At 40.9% G+C, this 23,015-nt stretch overlaps 1 long non-coding RNA gene across 1 annotated transcript in view; it reads left to right on the forward strand.

The window, feature by feature from the left end:
• LOC122466505 overlaps positions 1–23,015 on the forward strand; it is a 58,730-nt gene that overhangs the window by 27,812 nt on the left and 7,903 nt on the right. The window contains exon 2 of the long non-coding RNA XR_006292098.1: positions 19,911–20,027. This is a non-coding gene — a long non-coding RNA (uncharacterized LOC122466505). The remainder of the gene's footprint in view (positions 1–19,910; positions 20,028–23,015) is intronic.

The raw sequence follows: 23,015 nt of genomic DNA on the forward strand, positions 1-23,015 counted from the left end.
GTTCATTAATATTTATCTTTTGAAGCTCTTATCTATTCTGATTTAGCTCAACTAGAAAAATACTCCCCCAAAACATTAAACAAAAACAAAACCCTGTTCTTGCAAGAAATGATCTATTTTTGGTCAGTTGTGATTTGCTTCAGCTGCTAAACAGTATGAATGATTAATAATTTCTTTTGCATGTTACATATTTCAATACTCCATTGTCTCTTCTAAAGAAATAGCCTTAAATTAAATTTGCGTATGTATTGTGCATACGTTCTTGTGGTTTGAATTAGCATTTTTGAGTCTGTTCCATGAATATCACAATGAAAAATGCAAACTATAGTAATACAGTGGACCTATATGACTGAAAATTGATTTGCGACACCTAGCAAAGTAGTAATCTCTTTTATCAGAGTCAAGGAAATACAAAAACTTACACTTAGAATGCTGGCATTTTCCTTACGGACAGACACATGAATGCCTAAAAGCAACAACACTGTGGAAGAATAACCATTTGAATGCTGAATGTATACCCACACTGGTACTTTTTAAGCACAATATTTTCGGTGCAGTGCTGTGAGGACGCCATGTATGCAACTCCCAGTGACTTCAGTGGAAGTTTCACAAGCAGAAGGCCTGCAAGACTGGGGCCTTCTGCTACAAGAGTTTTATCCATTACCTTGGCTCCCCAAGATTTTCTACATAGATTTAGAAAGAGCATGAAAACTTGTCAAGAACGTATCAAAATCAGCAAAGGATTCAACTGGAGTTCTGCCATCTTATACTAAAGCTGAATTTGGTTCACTTTTGCCTCTGTGTTTATACAATCCCTTTCAACAACACTTTTTTTTCTGCAAAGCTTTCAGAGTTCTTGATCAATTTTTTTAAATAAAATGGCTACTGACCCATAAATAGGCTCTACATGTACTTGAAGATTGGTTTTTGTTTTTGTTTTTAAAGTAACGTTGGACTTAATCCTCCCTTTCCAACGCAATTAGTCTCTTTGAAGCCATGTATAATGTGTTTCTATATTCAGCTCCACCATTTACTTCAGCTGGACACCATGCAAGAATAAGGTTGGCAGCATTTGGCCCATTCTGAATACAGGTCCAAATGCTGTGGGCTTTATCAGCTGTGGTCTGAGGATCCAAAGATGTATGCAGGTATTGTAATTATTTATCATGCAAGGAAAAGCAAGTTGTAGCAAAATAGATACTACTTTGAATCCAACACATATTCTGTAGTCCAGTGGGTGTGCAAAGTAAGATAAACAATCCAGGCCTATTCTGCATGGTACTGGAGCATTTCCTGCAAGGTGCTGAAATGTTTAGTCTCCCATTGAGACCCATAGAAACTGAATCAAGTGCAACTGGCCTCAGTGGGAGTTAGAACTTTGATCTTGCAGAAGTTGCTCAGCATTTTGCAGGATTGGATACGTCAACAGCAGGGATATGAAGGATTTACAACAATTAGTCAAGCAAACAAAACTCCTTTACAAAAATCATTTTAAAAAATGGTTGCATCAAGAAAACGCAGAAAACTAGCTCCGAGAAGCTCTTGCTTTGGGCCAATATTGTACTCTTGAGATGAGTAAAACACAAAAACTGTATCCACAAATATTCCTTTGAACAAAATGCACAAATTTGCTCCAATTCTATTCACAGCACCTTTTATTTTCTTGGAGGGAAAACTTGTGAGAGAGAATTTTGGCTCACAAGCATGATCAGACAGGATAAGCATACAGATAAGAATATAGATAAGCATGCGTTCATGCCAGTAAATTATTTGAGCCAGAGAGGTTCATGCAGCCACTTTGAAAGCTCTTTGTAGGTTTTAGCGGTAATAAGGTCATCTCTTCATTTCTCCCCTTCATGGACTACCTGTATTGAGGGTCATGGCATGAGGGGAAGAGAAGATTCTTTTAGGGTCACTCCTCACCCTCCCACGCAAGTGGGGTGGGCAGTGTTGGCCTGGGCAGAACCTTGATTCTGCATCATAACTCACTGGTCAGCGGGGAGCGAGAAGTATGCTGTATATGAAGTGCTGTTGCAGAGTACTTCCCTCTGAAGTAAGTGGAGAGCTGGGGAGTAAATTGTGACTCTAGAGGGTCAAGGGTTCCTTATTCAAGGCAGATTGTGTTTTTTGCAATCCAGCCCTAAATTTTCCAGGTAAATTCTTTGACAGAAATAGTTTGCCCATCTCTAGTCTAGTCAGAGATGAGCAGAAGGAGGTAATATAAACAAAGAAAGAGATTCCCTTATTATTTATCCATAGGAGAAAGAGAAGTTGGCAGATATTTCTATCTGAAAGTGCTTCCCTTCTTGATGGACAAATCTTTAGTTCCTCTAAGGATTATTAGGTGTTCAGATAGAGAACTGGAATTTCAGTTTTCGGAGCAGTTATTCTTTAAGCTCAGGGTAAATGATGTTAACATTGGTATTGCTTTTGTGAATATGGAGAAAATAATTACAGCATCAAACTAGAAGAAGAAACTTCACTTTAATTCACTCGGTACCTTGGGCAAGTCACTTCCCCTCTCTGTGCCTCAGTTTTCCCATCTGTAACCTGGGGATAATACCGACCTCCTTTATAAAGCTCTTTGAGATCTATTGATGATGGGCCACAAATATGGGCAGAACTAAAACCTCATTCAGATACCCTTGCACATTTTTAAATGTTGCATCTAGAACCAAATTTCGCAACAAGGGACCATTTCTAGTTTAAACCAGTAATAATTTTGAGTAACAAATGCTGCATTGACATAATTTAGAGGAATCCTGTCCAAGGAATGTCAAAATCTGTTGATGAAAATGCTGAGTTAGCATGGTTTTATACAAAGGCCTGCTACATGCTTGTGTGAGTTTCTTGCTGATGTGGCATTGGATAAGCATTCATCAGGTGGTCGAAGGACATCTACATAGAACACATCACCAGACATCGGCAATACCAGGAGGGATGAACTGGAGTGCTGATGAGAAGCGCAGTCGGGAAAGTAACTGAAATACTTCCCTGATTATTGTATTTTCTAAATGGACAACCTACCCTAAATGCTCAATTACTGAAGGACAATCTACACTCATTCTTATATTTGCATTCTACAACCAACTCACTACTCAACTTTTCATGAGTGATGTACCCAAATAGTTGGATGCTAATATCTAAACTTATTCACCTAAATGGGGGTTATTGCTGATTATGCATGATATGCATCTTATGACTTTTAAAACAAGCTTTGTATTTGTGGATAATCTAAACACTATACTCAGAAGCCCAAACACTCTTTTCTTAACCTGTGTATTCTATCATGTTTTAACATTAACTTTAATACATTTTTTTAATCCATTGGCATGTGTTGCTTCCCCTATGTCCCAATTCCATACCATTAAAGTAAATTATAATAATCACATTTATAGTTAAGCACATGCCATACAGCGACTAAAGATTGGTCCAGGGGGTGAGACTGGATCAGCTGCCAAACCCAAGGTCAATGTGATTAATTGTTGAAAAGGAAATGCTGTGACTAAGTGGCAGCTAGAGAGATGTCAAATATCAGACTAATTGGTATTCTGGAAATCAGGAGACTTATGCTAGGATAGCTTGTTCTGTGTCGAGTGCCCATTTGTGTAGAACAGGAGTTTTGAAACTTCATTGCACTGCAACTCCCTTCTGATAACAAAATTTACTACACAACCCCAGGAAGGGGGACCAAAGCTGAGGGACTTCAGCCCCAGGCAAGAGGCCTGTAACATAAGCCCTGCTGCCCCATGCTATACTCCTCAGCCTTGGCTCAGCCCTGGGCCCCAGCAAGTCTAGACCAGCCCTGGTGACCCCAGTAAAATGGGGTCATGACCCACTTTGGCGTCCTGACCCACAGTTTGAGAACTGCTGGTGTAGAATATTCAGGGAGAAAACAACTCTCTATCGTTGCTCTTGACATATGTGATAAAAACAGTTGTGGAAACTTACTTTTCATCAGCTGCAGAGAGCTTAGGATGACTAACAATATTAGCTGCACTGTGTATAGACTCACTGGTATTGTGATGCATTTGTGGTAGCTGTTCAAAGGTAGAACACCCATCTGTATATATTCCTGTCAGAAATTGAATGGGAGACGGAGATCTCCTGGGCAGGGTCTGTCCTTTTTCATTGTTTGTACAGCGCCAAGCACAATGGGGCTTTAATCCTGCATTGGGGGTCCCAGACACCACAACAATACATATAGGGTTAAATTCATTTCTGTAACTACTGAAGACAGTCAATGGGGTTGCACCACAAATGATTTTGATCTTTACAGTGATAGGAGTAGATTTTCAAAGGTACAAATGGTAATTAGGCACCTAATTTCTATTGCAAATCAATGTCAATTAGGAGCTTAACTGCCATTTAGGACTTTGAAAATCTATTAGGTCAAAAAATGAGGTCAACAGTTGATCTGCATAATTCATAGGATAAATGGGATGCAGAGCTTTTCCTCTCTCTGTCCCTGATTGGAATTTAGATCAGGTGCAGTAGTTAGTGATGGGAAAATCTTACCAAATGGGCATTTGATGGCTTACATATGAAGCAAGTTCATATATAACAATGTCTATTGTCGGAAGGCTAGACTGAGCCTATACACTTAGCCTTGTGTAAAGTTTGCATGTAACTTTCTGCTTCAGAGGGAGCCCCAGGAAGGAACTGTCACCTAGAATCACAATTTTTGTCCTACTTGTCCTCTTGCCCGGAATGGGAGACAACATCCTGGCAGTCTTTAAAAGGAGATAGGTTTTAGTTCCATCCTCTGTCTGGTCGGTGACCGTAGGAGACCGTGTCAAGTCTCTATGTACTTCCTACCAACTTGCTCACAGTAGGTAGTAGCTGGACAGCAAGGGGGTATACTCTGTCTCAGATCTGTGCCCCTAGAGTAAGGGGATGAGGGTGGAGCCCTTACTCCCCTGCTTATCTGAGTAAGACAAATGCACAATCTAGCCCATAATTTGCCGACAGTTCAAAGAATATACAGGGTGGGACACTGAACAAATGCCTTGGTTCTAGAAGTGGTCTCTCCACAACAGGGATTTGGGGGCATTTGGAAACCAGAATCGCTACTGCCTGAGGCAGATCTCTTCAACAATGGTTCCGAATAATATTAATTGAAAAGCACTAACATCTTTTCACAGAAAAGGGGGGAAAAGTTCCACCTTGCATGGAGGGAGTGAAATAATTATTTATTTCACAATATGAACACTGCAAAATAGCATTTTTTACCATTACATCTAAAATACAGTAACAGTGTTATGGCAATCTTCATATTGATTCTGCTTAGCTCAATAACAGATCCAACGTGTATTTAATGAGTCAGAAAACAATTTATCCTATATCTGAAAATCAGCTGTTGTTCCAAACATTCATCCAGCTGATAATGCAATGGATTTTCCTGTTTCCCGTGAACATTTCTATTCTCTAGAGTCTAGGAGGGTAGTTTTATACTATTAGGCAAAGCATCTTTTTATGTTCAGAACTGATAGAATGGTTAATGGAATTGATCCTTCTTTCACTGTTGTATCCTACTGTTTCCTATGTTTAAACAGGTAACCATTTTTAGGGCTTGAAAATCAAAGTGTACGTTGAAGGAACAGCTGCTGTAGTAAATGCAACTTCTGATGTAAGCAACATTAAACAGGAGGCAATGTGGAAATAGAAAAGTTACTCAGCTTTAAGGTGTCACAGACCCGGTAGAATAAAACCGCAGTATGGCCCATTGACAATCTGTTCAGCGAAACACCCTGAAAAGAGAAGCTTTCTTGAAGTTTCCAGGGGGAGGCTGTGAAAGGTGCAAATGTGAGTTAGGCAGGCATCGAACATTCCACTGACTTTCAGTAGGAGACGATCACCTAATTGCTCTTTGTGCCTTTGAAAATCTTCCCTTTGGTGTGTATTTTCTGGGATTTAGCAGTGCGGCTCCTATTATGAATGATAGAACTCGCACAGCTATATCCCTAGAGACGTTGCTGAAAACATACACCTCCAGCACCCCAATATGGTAACTTTCACGCTCGTTTGTATATTCAGTTGTGCTGATCTAGAAAAGTTAGTTGTATAAGATCATCACTCCCACTACTAGTAAGCACAGAATGGTTCCTTTTTTCTCAGAAACGTTCACTGAAGTCAGAGAGGTTTGGGTATAAGTAGAATGCGGTATCTGGCCCTAAGTGGTCAAGCTTAGTACTCATATCCATTCACTGAGATGAGAATATATCACCTTTGGTTGCTATGGCTTTTGCATAAATGTTTATATATGTAACACTGGGAAAATGGGTACAGATATATGGAAATATTTCTTTTTGAACTCGGTGAAAAAAACCTAGATTTAATTGCTGAGGCCCATAGCATATCCTTCATGTTTCTTTAAAGGAAAAAACACAACAAAAGCAATCCTTTTCCTCCTCCTTTCCCCCCACCCTCCACATCAACTCCAAAATAACCCCCAAACCTCTCTTTGGCATCAGTGGGACCGTCACATATGGAGTATGGGGAAGAATCTGATATTTAGCAAGTAAGGGCTCTGGTGCCAGTAGCACTGCTTACACAGTATTTGGGGTAGTCTTTTCAAGCTGCATTTTCATAGTTGAGAGATTCCATTATGTTCCGTATGTAACTTTCACAAACATGGGAATAAATCAGCAATTTTATATTTCTCTGGTGTTGATCCCGAGGCACTTCCCAAAATATATACAACACACGCAAAAGCAGTAACAAGGAGAAAGTAGAACAAGTGGGTAGCAAGATCAGTAAAAAGGGACAAAGATTGCTCCTTTATTTAAATATTTTATTGAAATGACCTCTCACACAGGCTTAATGGCTGCAGACAGCACTTAGATGGACTAGAATCAAAGTTATCAAGCATGATGCTAATGTTGGTATCCTTCCTCCATACAAACTGGTCATGGATTAAAACTCAAGACTCATGTTGACTCTACTCATTGATTGAAAATGAACAAACTGAATGGAATCCTCCATTTAATACACTAGCGGATGTCCATGCTTTAAGGGCCTAATGCGCTGCATGCACCCAGACAACATTCCATCTCTACCTTAAATGGCAGATACATAAAGGCACTTTCTGTGTTCTCAAACCAATCAAGACAATGTATTGAAAGTGTCCCCTTCAATATTGTTGCTTTAAAAGAGCGTTTGCTGCATTCAGTGACATTGATAATGTACATTGTGAAGGGGAAGAAGGTGTGTGTCTGAGGCGAGTCTTTTGTATAAACTTAAGAAGGAATGCTCCTGAGAGAGTGAGTGTCATTTGGATTATGTGGTACTTCAGATGTATTATGACCTTCAGGTAATGTATGAAACAAAGATATATTAAAATACTTAATTCCAAGAGAGAAATAGGGAAAAATGTTGGATATTAGTTCCTTAAATACTAATAAAATAAAATATATAAAATATAAAAAGGTGATTAGGATCTAATACTTTAAAACTAATTAGATATTGGTGGGGCAAGGGCAAGGCATATTATATGTAAGGAGGGTAAGAGAAAACAAATAATGTAGTTTTATCTTTAGAAGAAAGAGAAAAGAAGAAAAAAATAATGAAACTTGATGGGTCAGGGAAGAGTTGGTGTGGAAAGGAGAAAAGGGACCAGTGAAAAATCACTTGGAAGAGATGGGATAAGAAATGCACAGTATATTTTGAAAGTAGCCAAAAGAACCTATGGTGAGGAGATTTTTTAAAAAAGGTGTTTTTTAAAAAAGAAAAGGCCAGGAACACATGAAATATACAATATGTTAAATGTATAATTTCTTAAAATCAGCAGGAATTTGACAGGAAGCGGAACCGATGAAGGGAATGATTCAGAAATTGGGAAGCAGTAGGAGAATGAAATGGAGTTCTGTCTGAGAACTAGATTGCAGAAAATATCCCATTTTCTATCCCATTTTTTGTCATTAAGGAGCTATTAAATCACATGGTCAAGAAGACCAGCAAATGTGCAAGGAGTATTTTGAAGAATTTTTTTTCCTGAGTTGATAAATCTGCTCTCTGTGTTTGATGGATAGAGGAATTTGTCTCTAATATCATAAAATGGTAAGGACTTTTTTCATATGTGTGATGTTGCATAGCAATGATGTGTAATAGTAACACTGGAAAGGATCATCTTATGTCTCAATCTTCTTTTATTAGGATATACCAGTGTTAGCTTCTTGCAGCTTTCTTGCTTTGCCTTGATTAAAACACTTTTTATAATAAGGGGAGAAGAAAGGATCCATTTTGTATATGTCTCTGTTCAAGTGGTACCATCTAGAACCTGAAAATGCTTACATTAATGACCAATTGGTGGAACTTATGAGCAGGTTCACAAATACACACAGATTGCTTTGTGACACTCTGGGGAAAATTGGTAGCCATAAATCTATCTTAATGAGTCCAGAGCACACTGGTGAATCTGGCTGTAAAGCTTAATGCTGGATGTAGGTCATGCAAATTTCAGGGGGTTGACTCCAGCAATTTCCAATATTTGTTAGATTAGTTATGGATCAAGTAGGTATGCCATCCACAGAATACAGCCCTAATTCACTTCTATGTGGCATTGTGAGGGAGAGGACCAGGTTCTTGCAGATTCTTTTAACAACAACAACAAAAATCAGTTTAAAGATTGATGTTGACCTGTCTGTACATATCTCATCCCATGAGATGGTCAATAAATTCTTATGTGCTCTTGATTACAGGAAAAGAATGGATAGGGCGGATGTAAGTGACAAAGAATGCTAAATTCATGGCAATAAGAGCAACATCTCTGTACTGCTCTAAGGTGTGTTACTTATAAATGCATTCCAAATATAATCTGAATGTGTAATGATGCCAAACAACTGTGTGGCTTCTTAACTCAAAAACAGAAGTGGAAAATGCAAGAGCTACTCTCTATATCCATTAAGAATTATGTTCAGAAAGAAGTAATAGAGGAAGCTCAAAGCTTTGAGGTGGAGTCTTTCTAGTCAGCTGTTAAATTTCAGCTAACAATCCTTTTGGGAGCAGTCTCTTTTGCACAGGGCTCTGTTGCATCAGGGACTTCATTTTGGTAATAAGATGAGACTTATTACACGACCGAAATTAATTTCTCTTTGTTAGATTTATCTATATAAAGCAGATATAAAATTGCTTACAGCAATCAAGATCCTGGGAGTTTGCCAGCTTTTCAACCGATAAACTGTTCTGAAATAATTATTTTTCCAATAATGTCATTGAAGCTGAGAACATTTTTGTTCCTCTTACTCTTTCAGCTTTCCTTTTAATTAAATATATGCCTTTTTTAGACATACATAATGAACAAGCAGTGAATGTAAAGTGTGAATATAATCTTCTCTGTCCTTTCAAATGTTCCATGAGACATTTACTACATCTATTACAACTTGCATAAGGTTCTGTTTTATAAGATAAATTCTGTGGATGTTTATGCTATAAGCCAGATCTTATATGCCACTACATAAAGGTTGTATGAAGGTGCACACCTCTCTATGCTTAACTGCAAAAGATGGGCTGTGCTGCTTTTAATTTGTGATGTGCTATAAATTGGTATAACCACTTTGATAATACACATACTGCTTTACACCAAAGAATTGATATAACATGTTAAAATACCCTTACTGTCTCCGGGAAGGATGGTGGTATCCTGTGTGTGTCATTTAAACACATCTTCAGTTAATCTAATTAATTCATCTTTGCATTTGTTTAGCATGTAATCACAGCTAATGGAAAAGAAATGTAGTTTAAATCAAGAAGTCATTTATTACTATAAAAATACAATTACAAGAAATATGCAAAAGTAATGGATGCAACTTAGTAGAAAACAAAACAAAGAATAGATTTATTCATGTTACCAATCAAGTAATTACAGTGGGTGTATGTTTTCTTCAGGTTTACAGTGGTATGATAGGAATTTTCCTGAATATTTATCTGTGCAGCTACTTGCTCCTTTACAGAAGCTTTCAGATGTTCTGGCAAGGCATACTTGTATTTAGCCAGGTATCTGTAGAAAAAATAACAATTGAGATTTTTATTATTGATGCAAACTTAGTGAAACACTTCTTTTATTTTTCCTCTCGATGGACTAACCTGAGTCACTAACCAATGAGGAGTGGCTTCTTTACCTAATAGCACTGGAGTTATTAGGAGTTCTCTACAGCAGAGAAATTATGTGTATCCTTGGGGAAAACATGCATATGGGATCTTTGGATTTCCACCCCCAAAACTGGGAATTTATTTTTAAAAGAAAATTTCCTGAGGGAACAGATGGGTCAAAAATATGTAATGGGATACAGGAGTAGTCATCTGTTTAAATCCAACTCAGATGGGCAGAGACAATTGTGGAGAACTCGGAAGTACGGTATTTGTATTTTTTATAAAAAGAACAGGAGTACTTGTGGCACCTTAGAGACTAACAAATTTATTAGAGCATAAGCTTTCATGGGCTACAGCCCACTTCATCGGATGCATAGAATGGAACATATAGTAAGAAGATATATATTGTGACAGGGTCAGGCCAGATGGCTAGAGGAGAGTGATTTTTTGTTTTTGTTTTCCCATTTTACTTTTATTGCTTTTGTAGCTCATAGTTGAGTCTTTAATTTCTTAAAACCAATTACATATATTTTGGAGACAAAAAAACTTCAAAATTGTCAAAATGAAATTTTGAATGTTTTTACTATGGTTTTGGAATCTGCTCTGAAGCAAACAAAAAAATGCAACATTCAGGTATCAGAAAGACTGAGGAGACTGTTCCTTTTCCCTGGGTAAGGTAACAGGAAAGGTTCCAGAACAATCAGGAACTTTCTGGAAACAATTAAGGCAGACAGGCTGTCATAAATATAAAGGGAAGGGTAATCACCTTTAAAATCCCTCCTGGCCAGAGGAAAAATCCTTTCACCTGTAAAGGGTTAAGAAGCTAAAGGTAACCTCGCTGGCACCTGACCAAAATGACCAATGAGGAGACAAGACACTTTCAAAAGCTGGAAGGAGGGAGAAAAACAAAGGGTCTGTGTCTGTCTGTGTGATGCTTTTGCCGGTGACAGAACAGAAATGGAGTCTTAGAACTTTTAGTAAGTAATCTAGCTAGGTATGTGTTAGATTATGATTTCTTTAAATGGCTGAGAAAAGAGTTGTGCTGAATAGAATGACTATTCCTGTCTGTGTGTCTTTTTTGTAACTTAAGGTTTTGCCTAGAGGGATTCTCTATGTTTTGAATCTAATTACCCTGTAAGGTATTTACCATCCTGATTTTACAGAGGTGATTCTTTTTTTCTTCTATTAAAAGTCTTCTTGTAAGAAAACTGAATGCTTTTTCATTGTTCTCAGATCCAAGGGTTTGGGTCTGTGGTCACCTATGCAAATTGGTGAGGATTTTTATCAAACCTTCCCCAGGAAGTGGGGTGCAAGGGTTGGGAGGATTTTTGGGGGAAAGACGTTTCCAAACAACGTTTTCTCAGGAACCCAGATAAAGTTTGGTGGTGGCAGTGGAAGTCCAAGGGCAAAGGGTAAAATAGTTTGTACATTGGGGAAGTTTTAACCTAAGCTGGTAGAAGTGAGCTTAGGAGGTTTTCATGCAGGTCCCCACATCTGTACCCTAGAATTCAGAGTGGGGAAGGAACCTTGACACAGGCTGATTAGAACACCTGCAGCCAATCAAGAAGCTGCTAGAATCAATTAAGACAGGCAGGCTAATCAGGGCACCTGGGTTTAAAAAGGAGCTCACTTCAGTTTGTGGTGTGCCTGTGAGGAGCTGGGAGCAAGAGGCGCACAACGAGCTGAGAGTGAGAAGGAGTGCTGCTGGAGGACTGAGGAGTACAAACGCTATCTGGCATCAGAAGGAAGGTCCTCTGGTGACGATACAGAAGGTGTTGGGAGGAGGCCATGGGGAAGTAGCCCATGGGAGTTGTAGCTATCACACAGGTGTTACACGAAACAGTGTAGACAGCTGTGATCCAGAGGGCCCTGGGCTGGAACCCGGAATAGAGGGCGGGCCTGGGTTCCCCCATCCCTCCATCCCCCCAACTCCCTACTTGCTACCGGAGGAGTTGACCTGGACGGTGGGTTCCACCAGAGGGGAATGTCTCTGGCCTGTTCCCCTATCCACTAGGTGGATCAGCAGAGACTGCAGGGATTGTTCTTCTTCCTTTTCCCCATGCTGGCCAGTGATGAAGCTAACTGAGTGAATGGCAAATTTGAGCCACGAAAGTGGCCAAACTGAGGGCTGCCGTGAACCTCTGAGGTGAGCAAATCCGCCAATAAGCACAGGACCCACCAAGGCAGAGGAGGAACTTCATCACAACTGGTGTTAGAACTGGGACCTGGTGCACACAGCACGGCGGAAGAAGGAGGGTGTTTGAAAAAGAAAAAAGGCAGGCGGGGGGGGCGGGTTTATTTTTTTCATCACAATGGAAGACGTAGTGCGGGCACTGATACAAGCCATGGCTGCCCAGCAGGAGGCTACCCGTGTACAGGCAGCCGTCCAACAGGAGGCAGTGCAGCTGCAGCAGGAGACCAATCACCTGTTGATGGACGAGGCTGCTCAAGACCGTACTATGTTGCAGGAACTGGTAAATCAAGTGAAGGCCCTTACGGAGATGAACCACAGCCATGATGTGACGCAGATCATACAGGCAAGCAATTGCCTGCAGAAAATGACGGGAGAGGATGACATAGAGGCATATCTCCTGGCCTTTGAGAGGACAGCCCTATGGGAGGCCTGGCCTCAAGATCAGTGGTCTGTCATCCTCGCCCCATTCCTATGTGGGGAGGCCCAGAAGGCCTACTATGATTTGCCTGAAGAAGCTGCAGCAGACTACCCCCCAGCTGAAAGCAGAGGTCCTGGCCAGATCTGGGGTAATGACTGCAGTGCGGGCCCAGCAGTATCACAAGTGGAGGTACCAGGAAAACAAAACCCTGCGGTCCCAATTGTATGACATCATCCATCTCACATGAAAGTGGTTGCAAACTGAGTCCCAGAGTCCGGAAGAGATACTAGAGGTTTTGGTCATCGACCGATACATGAGGGGACTACCACCAGACCTTCGCACATGGGTAAGCTAGAACGAATCTTCCACCTATGACGAGGTTGTTACACTGGTAGAGAGGAAAGGACGGCAAGGGAGCTGACCCAACCAGTTAAGGAAGAGGCACCCCGGGTTAAACTAGCAGCACCAAGCCCTAGAGCTCAGGTGACTGGGGCACCAGGAGAGCCCAGGTGGAAAAAGAGAGGGGCTGAAGGCCCACCAGAGGCCACAAAGAGTCGGAGCACTAAGGGAGAAGAGGATTGTGATGTTAGAAAGCCCAAACCAAGAGACCGGGGAATGCCTAGGGCTCCATACAGATGTTACGCCTGCGGGGAGTGGGGACACACAGCTGCACAGTGTCCCAATGCTGAGGAGCCTATGCAGTGTAACCTGAGGAACTGGGCAGACCCATGCTCCCTAATCCACCTTGTGGGGGGGTCTCACTAACCCCGCATATGTACATCAGAACAGTGAAACTAAATGGGGTAGAGACCACGGCACTGGTTGATTCGGGGAGTGCTATCACACTTATCTCAGGGAAGCTCATGAAGCGTAGTGAGCTGCTGCAGGCTAAATGTACGGGGATAACATGCATCCATGGGACAGTTAGTTACTACCCCACCATCCCAGTAAAAATAGAAATACAGGAGAACACTACTGAGGTAGCAGCAGGTGTAGTCCCTAAACTCCCATACTCGGTGCTCATAGGAAGGGACTTCCCAGGGTTTGGAGACTTACTCACAGTATGGGGATTGGAGAGAGAGGGGAACCCGGAAATTAGTGAGGCATCCACAGTAGACTGTCAATCCCCAATCTTCTCTGAAATATCCCCAGATTTGTTCTCCACTCCTAGACAGGGTAGAAAATTGAAAAGGGAAAGAAGGGCAGCTAAGGCCTTGGGAACCCGAATACTTACCCAAAGCCAGAGGGTCGCTCTTGTAGGTAGGCGGACCCAAGCAGCTGAACAGGAGGCTGCCCAGGATGGAGAAGCACCCAAGTCTGACCCCCCACCCTAACACCTCTGAACCAGTAGAGGCAACAGAGACTGGCCCTCTCGAACTCCAGCAGATTAGCCCCGGGAGAGGAAATTTTGGACATGACCAGGCTGAAGACCCAAGATACAACAACATTAGGAAGGAGGTGACAGAAATAGATGGGGTTCCCTTGGAAGGGAAAACCCAGGGACAAGGACCCTACTTCATAATGAAGAAGGATCTCTTATACCGGATTGCACCAGTACAGGGACAGAAGGTACAGCAGATCCTAGTACCTCAAAAACACCAGAATGCTGTATTAAGTCTTGCCCATAGTCCTCTTTTGGGGGGGCATTTGGGGGTAGAGAAGATCTTGGCACAAGTCCTACAACAGTTCTTCTGGCCCGGAGTACATGAAGAAGCACGGAGGTACTGTGCGTCCTGCCCAGAGTGTCAGCTGCACAGTCCCCATCCCCACTTGAGAGCACCTTTAGTACCCCTTCCCATCATAGAGGTCCCCTTTGACCTGGTGGGACCCCTGGAGAAGACGGCACGGATTGGTCTAGGCTGAGGTTGATGGTGGGATTGAAATTGTTGAAATCATGGTGGAATTCCTCAAGGGCTTCTTTTCCATGGGTCCAGATGATGAAGATGTCATCAATGTAGTGCAAGTAGAGTAGCGGTGTTAGGGGATGAGAGCTAAGGAAGAGTTGTTCTAAGTCAGCCGTAAAAATCTTGGCATACTGTGGGGCCATGTGGGTACCCATAGCAGTGCTGCTGACTTGAAGGTATATATTGTCCCCCAAATACGAAATAGTTGTGGGTGAGGACAAAGTCATAAAGGTCAGCCACTAGGTTTGCTGTGACATTATCAGGGATACTGTTCCCACCATCAACCTCAGCGTAGACCATCCAGGACACACCACAGAATCCATTGTCTACAGCCAAGTTCTAAGATACAACCGCATTTGCTCCAATCCCTCAGACAGAGACAAACACCTACAAGATCTCTATCAAGCATTCTTAAAACTACAATACCCACCTGCTGAAGTGACAAAACAGATTGAAGTTGACAGAAGAGTACCCAGAAGTCACCTACTACAGGACAGGCCCAACAAAGAAAATAACAGAACACCACTAGCCATCACCTTCAGCCCCCAACTAAAACCTCTCCAGCGCATCATGAAAGATTTACAACCTATCCTGAAAAATGATCCCTCACTCTCACAGATCTTGGGAGACAGACCAGGCCTCGCTTACAGACAGCCCCCCAACCCGAAGCAAATACTCTCCAGCAATCACACAACAAAAACACTAACCCAGGAACCTATCCTTGCAACAAAGCCCGATGCCAACTCTGTCCACATATTTATTCAAGTGACACCATCATAGGACCTAATCACATTAGCCACGCCATCAGGGGCTTATTCACTTGCACATCTACCAATGTGATATATGCCATCATGTGCCAGCAATGCCCCGCTGCCATGTACATTGGCCAAACCGAACAGTGTCTACGTAAAAGAATAAATGGACACAAATCTGACATCAGGAATCATAACATTCAAAAATCAGTAGGAGAACACTTCAACCTCAATCGCCTCTCAGTAAAAGACTTAAGGGTGGCTATTTTGCAACAGAAAAGCTTTAAAAACAGACCTCCAGCAAGAAACTGCTGAGCTTGAATTAATATGCAAACTAGATACCATTAACTTGGGTTTGAATAGAGACTGGGAGTGTCTGGGTCATTACACATATTGAATCTATTTCCCCATGTTGAGTATCCTCATACCTTCTTGTCAACTGTCTAAAGAGGCCATCTTGATTATCACTACAAAAGTTTTTTTCTCCTGCTGATAATAGCTCATCTTAATTAATTAGCCTCTTACAGTTTGTATGGCAACTTCCACCGTGTGTGTGTGTGTGTATAGATATATAGATAAAGATAGATCGTCTTTCTATATGTTCCATTCTATGCATCCGATGAAGTGGGCTGTAGCCCACAAAAGCTTATGTTCTAAAAAAAATTTGTTAGCCTCTAAGGTGCCACAAGTACTCCTGTTCTTTTTGAGGATACAGACTAACACAGCTGCTACTCTGAAACCTGTATTTTTTATGAATATCATATATTCCTCAGTGTATCTGTGTGTGATATTACCCTGCCAGAATGCACAATTAGATCAAAAGGGATTTTGAAAAGAAACCTGGCACGAAAGGTAAAACAATGGCCTAGAGAAAGAGCATTCCTATTACAAACAGCCAGGTTTGTAGCCATGGAGAGGGACTCCTGGGCCCCCCAAACCAAGTGACAGGGCTGTTACTAAGGCTGAGAACATGCAGATCAGAAGACCCTAACTAGTGAAAGGACCTGGCCTATAGAGAGGGTTGGCATCAGTGTGCCATAGGGCTGACATATGGACAGACTGATTGTCATGTCTACCTATTAGCTTGGGAGAAAGCTTGGGTAAGACAATAAGTATGGACATTGTCTTTATTTTTAAATCCATTTCTCTCAGCATTGTGTATGGTTTGGCAAAATAAATGTAATCCTTCTGCTAGATAGTGTTGGCAACAACAAAGGGCAAGGTTCAATACCTAGGGGTTCCTCTTAAAATTGCAAAACAAACCCAGCATGAGCTCCTATCCAAAAATTTTGGAAAAGTAAACACCATCCCAGGCACGTCTACGAGGCAATACTTCCCCACTTGGGAATCTGGGTATCAGAAAATAAAACTTTTATTAAGGGGAGAGGGAGCACAGCAATAGTTGGGGAAAAAACACAGCGCCAATGACTCAGAAGTATGCAAATTATAAGTAAAACACCCACCCCCAAAGTATCTGGGGCAGTAGATCTTTGCCTTCGTTTCCCATCTTATGTTGCGAAAGTCCAGTGGATGAATGTTCCTTCAACACATCACTTCCCTTTTCATCTGCTGCAATCCGACTCATGGTTTGTTGTCTGAGGTCAGCAAAGCCCCAGAGTCCAGGGGTGCATTCAGGTGGTTCATTCCAGTTCTTTGGTCGAGTCTGTCCCTACAGCACCAAGAACACCTAACCCAGCTATTAGGAGTGACAGTTCTAGGAATTGCTGCGTAGGAGGGTGCTTCTGCTGCTGCGTCTCTCACCATGCTGCCTTTAGCTGCAATGCCTTGTTGTGAGCTTCCACTACCTAGCCCAGTTCTCAGTGATTTCACTGAGTAATGGGGACTTCACTGCTGCTGCCTCCTTTATGCTGTGTGTAATGGCAACACTGTCCCCATGCCAGTCTAAAGGCTCAGTCCTTATACCAGCTTATCAGTGATTTCAGCTCCGCTGAGTCAAATTAGCTCTGTCTTTAAATACTGGAGGGAGCAGGCCAAATGGCATATAGGACACTTAAAGTCCTCACCACCAGATAGCAACATCTTTCCCTACCTCCCTCTGATTTTAAATTGATTTACTTCACTACCCTATGCTTAACAATTGAGGTTAAATTTAGGCTGACCCCTCAATGGGGGCATATGAAGTACAGTTCATCTGCCCTTTAGTCATACAAAAAGAATAATATTTTTTATCCCTGCATCCAAGACTTCAGTGAAGTTTAACCCGAAGCAGCCAAAACTGACACTTTTGGCAAAGTAGATATGCCTTGTTAGCTAATATTAAATATTTCTAGAAGGTTTTGTATTTATGCTAAAATGTATAGCTATGCACTAGACTCCCAGAATGCCTTGTACTCATGCTAAGCTTTATAATGGAAAGTTATGAGGAGGTAAAACCTTTTGTTCTTTGTAGATGTAGAATCTGTCAAACACAAGATGTATGTTTTGTTGAGACTTGACAAATATCAACAGTGTTCTAGGTATGGTTGGTACCTAACAGTGTTCTAGGTATGGTTGGTACACAGTATGCTGGGGATGGTATGTACAGATGATGATACAAAGGTACCTTGAAAAATAGGAATGAAACTAGATAAGGGGAGTGAAGTCTGTAATACAGAGACTATTGTGAATTTTCTGACGATCATAAACAAGGGGGATGTAAATATGAACAGAAGTGAGCTCATACTGTGGAACAGAGTGAAGATGTAACTTCTGCAAGCCTGTTCTCCAGACCAGTAAAGCATCAATCTGTTTTTGTTGACTTGTCTGTGTTTAATAAAAAGAATGAGCAGAGTTTTCTGATGTATCTTTAATTGATCATTTAAACTGAGCCACTAACGGTAAATTGATCACCTTGGTAAAGGAGGTGTGTCTGTGCAAATATGGTCTGCTCCTGAGATCTTTCCTCCCAGTTCATGAATAGGTGGCAGGAGAGAGCTCACTCAGACCATTGGCCTATATAAATACTGCTTCTGTGTCACTGCATACTATTACTGACCCAAATGGAAACATTTGCTGTGCCAAGTTTATTGGGCTTGCTCAGTGGCACAGTTGGCAGCGAGGTGGTGTACCCCAGAGACCCAATTGAAAAGTGACTGGCTCATGGGATCCCACCCCAAAGAGGAATGGAGGCAAAGGCCTGCCACTTGAAAGGGGTATACTCAAGGGACTGGAAAATGATCTCAGGAGGGGCAGCCTACCCCAGGGACAGTGACACATCTTGTCTTCTGGTGCCTCTTTGGTGGCCTACATGAAATAGGTTGGTGGTCTCGTGGTACAATTTTCAGGGTGGATCAAACAAATGAGTGCCCATAGGCACTAAAAATATGTTTTCTCCAGTCCCTGTGCTCCGTTAGCTAAGGAATCAAAGGCTTCCACTAAGTCCAGTATGCCATAACCCTTTCTTTCCACAAAGCCAGTTTTTGGCAGACGTGTCGGCGACTTCTCTTTTGGGCTTGCCTCTTTTGTTGTTTCTCCTCTGGGGTGCCTCTCCATATTGTCTCTGATTCTCTTCTCACATATACACCAGTTTTCAACTGGTATATATAACTCCATTGACTCCACTGGAGTTACTTTTGTAGCTCTACTGGTTAAGATAGTTCTACCAGTTCCTAATGGACACGTATCCACATCATAACTACTTCCTCCTATTTGGCAGTGATTAGTCCCCTTGCTGATGAGCAGAGAGACCAATAATGAAATGGCTGTGGAGAATGAATTACATTCCAGTAGCTGTTAGTATGTATTTATGCATGGGTTTTTTAAATTTTGAAACTGAAGGTATAGTTATGACCTCCCTACTGTGTAGTAAGATAAAACAGAGGAGGAAGGAATTGCAAATAGAAGTTGAGGAGAGAAAAAAAGGAAGAAATTGTTTTAAGGTCAACCTCCCTGGGTTCCTACATAGTTGCTAATGTGTTAGAGAGTCAGTGTCAGTCACAGTAATATAGAGGTTATTTGTTTTGCTGCCTAGCAGAGACATTAGGAACTTTTTTCTTGCAAGAGGGTCAAAGTAAGGAAGACAGCACGAACACGGAATGTGTGATGAGAAGACAGACGGTCACAGAATTGAGAAAGGACTTGAGAAGCTGAGAGGTGTTTTTTGTTTTGTTTTTAAGGATTTTAAAGCAGTGGATTTTTTCCCTAGAAGTCACAATAATAGAACGTTTAAAAGGGCTAGAAGCTTCTGGATGGGAAACGACATATAAAAGTGACTCAGAAAAAGGAGAAATTGTGTTTAAACTGGGGTGATAGAAGTAGTAGTGATGTTTGACAAGTAGTAATAAAGATAGTAATTAAAAATTTACTTGTGGGGTTCTGAGAAGTAGTATGTTTCATTTTTGTATAAAAATTCTTTATCATCAAATGTCATGGAATGTAACTACAATTAATTCACATTTTTAGCAACATTTATGCAAAGTCACTCAGTTACCAAGGTGAAGGCCAACCTTTTAGGGCTCAGAAAGACCTCCAGTTCCCCTATGTCCACAAATCATATTGGTTGGAAGAATAACTGGTGGTACTAACACCCTAAGTTCTCCTTCTGTTGTTGGCAGGCTGCAACTCCTCCAATAATTTGCAATTGCAGCTTTCTGCCGTAAGGATAGCCCTCTAAGTGGAAGAAGTGTGGGCAAACAGGAGCAACCCTCATGGACAGCTGAGCTTTTTCAGAAGTAAGTGCTGAAGATACTCAACAAGGGGGTTATTTTTCTCTTTGGCTCAATAAACCGATGCAATCATTTTAATCAGCCCCAATGTTTTTTTTTTAAATTAAGAAATGCAATAAACACTGAAATTATTTATTAGGTTACATATTTGCAATAATTACACAATGACCAGTTCTCCCTTTCTCCCTTTATTCATCTTTTAAAGTTCTTTAATTATTAATGGCACTGTTCTGGTGAATTTAGTAAATACTTTATTTTTTCTGTCTGAAGAAAGTTCAGTAAACATTCTATTTTCCGAGATAACTTATAGTTACGAATTGAATGATTGTTTAAAATCAATGTTAATATATATTTTATGATTCTTATTCTGCTTTCCCATAATTACAAAGCTGTTTTAAGAAAATAGAGAACATACTAATGAAAGTATATCTTCAGGCAATGATAAGCTTTCTCTGTGTATGTTCCAATTTATATGAAATCGATTGCATGCTACCACTGGAAACTGAAGTCTTGTATTAATCAGCTGAACATATAGTACTGAATACACTCTTAAATATACCTTTAATTTGCTCATTGCTTCCCCAGGCCCTGATTCTGCAAACAGATCCATCATTGTGGATCTGGATAAAGTTCCTTTGACTTAAATGGGACTCAACACATGCATATGGCTACTCACCTATGCATTTGTCTGCAGGACTGGGGGCCCAGGTTCCTGCAGGTTGGCATTTGCTTCTGTGCCATGTATATCCTGCCCACTATTCCCTTCTTGTATTGAACTGAAGCCGTGTGTACTTTATTCAACTATGGTACATCACACAATTGAAGCAAAATGGGAAAGAGCCCAAAAAACTGGAGTCAGATGGTGTCATAAATATAAAGGGAAGGGTAAACCCCGTTAAAAATCCCTCCTGGCCAGAGGAAAAATCCTCTCACCTGTAAAGGGTTAAGAAGCTAGGATAACCTCACTGGCACCTGACCAAAATGACCAATGAGGAGACAAGACACTTTCAAAAGCTGGGGGGAGGGAAAAACAAAGGGTCTGTCTGTGTGATGCTTTTGTTGGGGACAGAACAGGAATGGAGTCTTAGAATTTAATAAGTAATCTAGCTAGATATGCGTTAGATTATGATTTCTTTAAATGACTGAGAAATTAAGCTGTGCTGAATAGAATGGATATTCCTGTCCGTGTGTCTTTTTGTAACTTAAGGTTTTGCCTAGAGGGATTCTCTATGTTTTGAATCTAATTACCCTGTAAGGTATTTACCATCCTGATTTTACAGAGGTGATTCTTTTTATTGTTACTTCTTTTTTACTGTTTCTTCTATTAAAATTCTTCTTGTAAGACCTGAATGCTTTTTTTTTTTCATTGTTCTTAAGATCCAATGGTTTGGGTCTGTGGTGACCTATGCAAATTGGTGAGGATTTTTACCAAACCTTCCCCAGGAAGTGGGGTGCAAGGGTTGGGAGGATTTTGGGGGGAAAGACATTTCCAAACAATGCTTCCCTAATAAAATAAACCCAGATAAACATTTGGTGGTGGCAGTGGAAGTCCAAGGGCAAAGGGTAAAATAGTTTGTACCTTGGGGAAGCTTTAACCTAAGCTGGTAAAAGTAAGCGTAGGAGGTTTTCATGCAGGTCCCCACATTTGTACCCTAGAGTTCAGAGTTGGGAAGGAACCTTGACAGATGGTGATACGCTGAATGTGAACAAAGCATTTTATAAAAGGTAGAGGGTGGGACACTAGAAAATGATTTACATCCCACTTGTATGCAGCATAGTCTACCCAGATATCTATCACCCATCAGAGCTACTAGGGACCTGAACATCGGCTGGAGCAAATCAGCCTAGATATATTAAAGTTATTGGAGCTGCACCAATTTACACCAGTTGAGAATCTGGCCATAATTTTTCTGCTCAGATACTGTTCACTTCCTTTTATTACTCTAGGGAGAAAAAGTAGGGTGCAGTCAGGCAGAAGTAGTTTGTTCAATCTCTTAAAATGAAGTAATTGTACAAAGAATGTTGAACACTCCAGAAAGTTCAACAGATATATTTGTCTGAGTAAACAAACTATCCCAGAACACATCCCCATGAGTTACAGTTTTGCAGTCAGTGCACTAGTGTAAAACAAGACTCCAAAGGAGTCACTCCTAAACTAACTTAAGTAACACAGTTCAAAAATTGAAACAAACTGAGTGTTACAAGCTGTAGTTATTAAATGTGGTAGGGTAGAGTTGGGTAGTTGTGGAAGATTTTGTTAGTGTAGGGAACTAAGAGCTCAAGGAGCAGAAATTGGCTAGATTTTTTCATTCAGAAAGGAGGTTGAGGACTAGAGAGAATAGAGGAATCTCTTGAGCTGGGATTTAAGAGAACTGGGGAGTTAGACACTGGGAAACTTTTAAATCGTAGGAGCAACCTGAATGAAGGATCCATGGTTGACTTAGGTCGGAGGATGGGGGAAGAGAAGGAGGCATCATTAACGTAAGCTAGATGTTTTAGTAATAGAATAAAGTGTTTTTTGAAGATGGGAGGGAGAGTAGGGGGAATTAAGGATTGAGGATGACAGGAACTGGCAAATGAAAGAGGGAAATTTTATATTGGGTTGTATTCTGAAGTGCACAGGAAACTATAAAGTTTACTAAAGTTGGGTGTGACATTTTCCCATTTTAGAATGCAGATAAGAGAGAAGATGCTATTTTTTGATACAATAAATTTTGAAGAGTTGGGAATAAAGGAAATTAAGGTTAGAGTTGAAATCATTAGTAAAGTTCAGATAGCTGGTAAACATTTGAAGGGAATGTTTTGGGTAGCATAATAGGCAGATTTATAGACATGGTAAGTGTAGGAGGCAAAAGAGTATTTGGGGTGAAGGCCAACACCTAATTTCTAGATGGCAGATGTGACTGTACAATTTGAGTCAAAGAGGGATAATGAGGTGTTGGAGTTTTGTTTGAGGGCATGTGATAAACATAATTTCTGTAGTGCTAAAACATT

This window comes from Chelonia mydas, chromosome 7, assembly GCF_015237465.2.
Source record: "Chelonia mydas isolate rCheMyd1 chromosome 7, rCheMyd1.pri.v2, whole genome shotgun sequence".
Taxonomy (NCBI): domain Eukaryota; kingdom Metazoa; phylum Chordata; order Testudines; family Cheloniidae; genus Chelonia; species Chelonia mydas.